The sequence below is a fragment of the Mus musculus genome, chromosome X (genome assembly GCF_000001635.26).
Source record: "Mus musculus strain C57BL/6J chromosome X, GRCm38.p6 C57BL/6J".
NCBI lineage: Eukaryota > Metazoa > Chordata > Mammalia > Rodentia > Muridae > Mus > Mus musculus.
This window is the reverse complement of record NC_000086.7, coordinates 14,311,693-14,317,929: the sequence shown is the minus strand read 5'-3', so window position 1 is coordinate 14,317,929 and position 6,237 is coordinate 14,311,693. Positions and strand designations below refer to the sequence as shown.

Here is a 6,237-nt window from a genome sequence, read left to right as displayed (position 1 = left end):
CATTGAGGCTGGCTTAGAGTTTCAGAGGTTTAGTCCATTATCATCAAGGTGGGAAGCATGGCAGCGTCCAGGCAGGCATGGTGCTAAAGGAGCTAAGTTTTCTACATCTTGATCCCAAGGCAGCCAGGAGGAGACTCTTATGCATCCAGCCAGAAAAAGGGATCTTATTCTACACTGGGCAGAGCTTGAGTATAGTATTAGAAGCCCTCAAAGCCTGCCCACACAGTGATGCACTTCTTCCAGTAAGGCCACACCTATTCCAACAAGGCCATACCTCCTAATAGTGTTCCTTCCTATGGGTCAAACATATTCAAACCACACATTTACCTACCTACTACACAATGAACACAGAGCAGATAGGACAAATGGTGTACTGAGAACACATAGCTGATGGTGGATCATGGTAATATAGTTTGCCTGACAGTTTTTGTAACTTTACATTTAGAGTAGTGCTTTAGGACAATATAACTAGGAACATAAAGGTCTTGGTTCTTGATCTGCCTTACCAGCTCTCTTTTGGAAAATATAAAATATTCCATTACCACTAAACAGAGCTGATACCCAGCAAAAATCTGGAACAACTTGGACTTAAGGCTCAGTGTTAATCTGCTTGTTAGTTTATTGTGTTTTCATGGGAGCCTCTGGGAATGTAGCCTTTATTTTTATCACAGGAAATCTTGGCTTTTTATAAGATTTGTGTGTCAAAATATTTATTTTCAAAGAAATTTAAACCCAGTCCTTTGTGGAGTATCGAGATCACATGTTAAGGGCTATTAGGCAAAAATTGTAGAATGGCCAAAGATATCTAGAAAGTACTATGTTAAATTAAAATGAATCTTTTTGTGTGTGTAACAACCTGGGTTTGAAATGCATCAAGCATCTACAAGTACAGAATATGATATACATAGTTTCTGAACCTATATGGAATAGATGAATCTTCTGTTAAAGACATACCTCATAAGAGCTTGGGCAACATTTTCCTATGTGAGTGTTTAGTGGGGGAGGTGTAGTGGTAAGCTAGATTATAAGGTTTTCCAAGGAAGAAGTTCACTCTTCTTCAATCCCCTGGCTCTTGCTGAACCAAAACCAAGTCGCTTTGAACCCGACTAAATCGTACATCTTACTGAATTTACCCCATACACTTCATTTAAAATTTGGCACCATCCCCAACTGTCAGAGGTTTTTAATCTGGTACAAAAGGTTACAGAGGAATTTTCCTACCCATATCTGGCAGACCATGCAAAGCTTTTTAATTAACTTTAAAGGGTCTGTGAAAGTCATGTGGATGACAGGATATATAGCATGCACGTGTGTGAGCGCGCGCGCGCGCACACACACACACACAAGCAGGAGACACAGAATATAGGAATGAAAGAATCTACTGGAGCCCTTCCAAAGGCACTTCCCTGCCATTTGATGAAAAATACATTTCTTGTTTAAAATTCAAATGTACAAATTGAAAATTAAAACAGAAAATAAAACAAAGCTGAGGAATCTGTATTACAGGAAGATTACCCTTTTAGAAAGCAATACACACCAAGCCTTTTGCTGATAAAAGGATCCTCTCTCTCTACCCAGTCCCCACTTACAGATGACACAAAGCAAATAAAATTATCACAAGACAGAGTTTAAGCGACAGTGGAACATTATGATCTTAGAACTTGACATAGTAAGATCTTGAAAGCAGGAATTCAACTTGAGCAAATTCTGATGATCCTTTGACAACATGATATGTACAGGGCCTGGCAACACCAGGCTTTAAACATGCACAGTTACCCCAAATGGATCCTACTTTCTCCTCATTGCCACAAATAGGAAGCACCCAGTAGCTGTTTCAAGGATGTTTTCTCTATTTTGTTCCCTTCCTTCCAGAATGGTCATGTATGCATTCAACCCACTATGTACTGGGATGAAGGAGGCCTATTGGAGGAAGAATAATGTGTGTCGTCTGAAGACAATCTCCACCTAAATTTACAACCTCTGAGCTATGGGTTTCCTTTAGGAAAACAGGAGGGAAGCCCATGAATGAATCTACATATCAGCTAATGCTTTATGTACCTCACATATATACATGCTATTAAACTTCAAATTACTTATAGATACTTTTATGATGAGTAAAAGTAAAAATCCAACTATATACTATATTTAAATGATCATATCTTACTTATTTTCTCAATCAATGTGTACAAAAAGATCAACCTTCAGGAATAGTTTCCTTAAAAGTTTAGAATTTAAAGAGGGGATTCTATATAAAAATGGCTGCTCTATTCTTCCCAATGTTTTTAGTAAATCTGCTCTGAAATCTCCCCCACATATGACTTCTTAAAATCCCCTGATGATTGCTCGTCGGCCTTTTGGCTAAGATCAAGTGTAGTATCTGTTCTTATCAATTTAATATCTGATACTTCCTCTATCTGAGGACAATGTATTAAATGGATTTTTGGAAGTAGGAGTTGGAATAGGAGCTTGCTCCGTCCATTCCACGCATCGACCTGGTATTGCAGTACCTCCAGGAACGGTGCACCCCCTCCGGGGAATAAGAGTGGTTTGAAAAGTAGACTTCTGCAGCTTTTCTTTTGTCTGCGGTTCTTGCTTCACTATTACTCTTAGTCTGTTTCTATCGTTGCTCACTCTCTCTGTCTGAAATGACTGGCCCCTGTCACTATTTTCTGAGGTAGGCTGTTGTTGTACTCTTAGTCAGTCACTCTAGAACTCTGATTAGTTTCTTTAAATCTCTTAATAAACAGAATCTTACTCCAGACTCACTGCAAGAACAAGTTAAAGAACTATCAACTTCACACATAGACAAACAAACAAACAAACAAACAAAAACAAACAAAAAAAATCCCCTGATGAAGAATTCTTCATGGCCAAGGAAAAGGCATGCCATTATGTGTTGAATTGTTCATCATTTATTAAATTGAATCAACACTAGCACTTGGCAGTTGTAGATCGACCAACAATAGATTTTCACAGCTTTCCTGCTAACCCGTTGACTGAGAGCATCGTGGTGTGACGGGTGGAGGCTGGAATCATTTGGAAAGAATAACCTTGTCCACTATAGTAAGATATCTTTTCCTTGGTGCTGAATGGAAAAGTGGCCCCTAGTCTCATGGCATTGAATAAAATAGCTCTGGCAATCTGGTTAGGAGAGAGTGTGCTGAGGCTGGCTATTGTCAAGCAGAAGTAGGTTTTGTTTAACCTGAATCAAGACATTTAGTGCTGACACAGAAAAGTCCAAAGTGCACATCAGCAGGCATCTCTCATAATCACTTAAAGCTCTCTGGTAGTTATTACCGGCCCAGCTCTCCAGCCCCAACTGCCATTTCCTTGATGGAAGGCACTGCTTGATTTATAGCTAGGGTGAAATTATCCACCCTGAGACCGTACTAATTTTCTTATGTAACCTAAAGGAAAGTTTTGCCATTAGGGTATCACATTACAACTTTCCCAGTAGGTTCGTTCCATGAACTTTTCTGAATCTACACATTTCAAGTCATGAAAGATAAAAGAAATGTGAAGGAAAAGCAGGTGAGCTAGCTTCACATACCATCTGTCATTTCTCCTGTTGAGCTCACATCTGGCATGATTTCATGGGGCTTTCTATAACCAAGGGCTTGTTACCGGAAGAAATGAATTTTGACTTCACTCAGGGTTCCTTGCTGTCTTCATGTTGTGGCCAGATTGTATTTATACCTATGTATAAATAGATTTTATTTATTTATACCTATATTATTTTAACTATAAAATAAACAAGTAAAAGGGCTTTACACATATATACTACACAAATAAGTTCAGATATAGGTATAAGCTCATAAAGCCATACAAATAAAACAGACATCAATTGATTTACATAATGATTTAAATATACATTTGCATTTAAATGTGGTAGTCATCTGTAAAAGTTAGGTCATAGTTTAAGTGTAGCTCCCAAAGGTTCATGTGCTGGGAACTTGGTCCTCAATGTAACAATACCTATAGGTGGTGGAACCTTTAAGAATTCAGGACCAATGACAGGTGTTAAGGTCATGAGTGAAGTAACCACACAAGGTATCAATGTCACCTTATAGAAATAGGTTGTCTTGCCAGGTTAGAGAGTTTGGCTTCTTCTCTATGTCATGCTATCAAATACACACACTAACCTCAGGCATCTATTGGATCCTGCAGTTTCCCTTCCCTCAAACATTTATTCCAACAATTCATATGGTTCCAATGTGGTGGCAGTGAAGACTGTTCCCTGGACAATCCAACACTTCTTACTCATCTTCCTTGTTATACGTTTCTCCATATCACTTCCTAACTCCAGTTATGGTTTGTAATTTCATTTTAAAATGCATTTCAATTAAAACACAATTACATCATTCCCCTGTTCATGTTGCTCATTTCAGATCCTTCCATGTTCCCCTGTCACGTTCAAATTGATAGTATCATCTGCTTTTATATTTTAACTATATATGCAAAAAGTCATACATACACACACACACACACACACACACACACACACACATATATATATATATAGTCTGTTGAGTCTATTTCTGTTGCTTGTGCGAATATTCTTTCAGGAACAACTACTTTGTATTATTAAGCCTGTCAGGAGGCTCATTCCTGGCAGAGGATATTACTCTCTCTCTCTCTCTCTCTCTCTCTCAGCAGTATTATCAGTTTCCTGTTTTTCTTTGTCTAGGTGTAGGATCCCATGAGATATTCCCCCTTCTATATTAGCTTGTTTATTGAAACATCAGACTTCAGGTCTTGTTTATGCAACTATTTTTTGTTACATAATCACTAATATTGCTCCACTCTAAAGAAAAAGTGAAATTTGCTCTTTCTATTCTCCACATTTCAGAGTATTTTATAGACCTCCAAAAGATTGTATTGAGAACTCTCTAAGGTGGGTCCACTCAGGAGAGCACAGGCCTCAGAAGTGGCAGACCTTCTAAGACAGTGTCCTACGGACCTACATCTGCAGCCAGGAGGTGGGGCTGTTCCACAGCCCTCCACCAGGAGAGAACTGGTCTCTCAGGAGTGCTAACACAGTCTTACAGATTCACAGGAGGAACAAGCTCCAGCCACAGACAGCAAGAACATCTAACACCAGAGATTACCAGATGGTGAAAGGAAAATGCAAGAATCTTACCAACTGACACTAAAACTATTTGACATCATCAGAACCCAGTACTCCCAGCACAGTGGGTCCTGGATACCCCAACCACTGGAAAAGCAAGATTCAGATATAAAATCATATTTCATTATATATTTGAGATATGATTATATATCATATTATATATATATGCTGATTGAGAACTTTAAGAAGAACATTGATAACTCCCTTAAAGAAATACAGGAGAACACAGGTACACAGGTAGAAGCCATTAAAGAAGAAACAGAAAAACAGAAAAGCCCTTACAGAATTACAGGAAAACACAATGAAACATGTGAAGGAATTGAAAAAAAAAACAATCCAGGATCTAAAAATGGAAGTAGAAACAATAAAGAAATCACAAAGGGAGACAACTCTGGAGATAGAAGTCCTAGGAAAGAAATCAGGAGCCATAGATGCAAGCATTACCAACAGAAAATAAAAAATGGAAGAGATAATCTCAGGTACAGAAGATTCCATAGAAAACAATGACAAAACAATCAAAGAATATGTAAAATGCAAAAAGATCCTAACTCAAAACATCCAGGAAATATAGGACACAATGAGAAGACAAAACCTAAGGATAAAAGGGATAGATAAAAATGAAGATTTTCAATTTAAAGGGCCATTAAATATCTTCAACAAAACTATAGAAGAAAACTTCCCTAACCTAAAGAAAAGACGCCCATGAATATACAAGAAACCTACAGAACTCCAAATAGACTCAACCAGAAAAGAAATTCCTCCTGACACATAATAATCAAAATGCCAAATGCATTTTAAAAAGATAGAATATTAAAAGCAGTAAGGGGAAAAAGTCAAGCAACATATAAAAACAGACCTATTAGAATTACACCATATTTCACACCAGAGATTATGAAAGCCAGAAGTTCCTACGAATATGTCATACAGACCCAAAGAGAACACAAATACGAGCCCAGGCTACTATACCAAGCAAAACTCTCAATTAACATAGATGGAGAAACTAAGTTGTTCTATGACAAAGCCAAATTTAAACAAAATCGTGACACAAATCCAGCCCTACAAAGGGTAATAAATGTAAAACATCAACACAGGGAGGGAAACTACACACT

General features: G+C 37.9%; 1 non-coding gene across 1 annotated transcript; it reads left to right on the top strand.

Annotated features, from left to right (window-relative positions):
- Window positions 1–2,338: 2,338 nt before the first annotated feature.
- On the top strand, window positions 2,339–2,529 carry Gm25202. Its single transcript, XR_003953234.1, has one exon. It is a non-coding gene; the product is annotated as a U2 spliceosomal RNA (small nuclear RNA).
- Window positions 2,530–6,237: the final 3,708 nt, after the last annotated feature.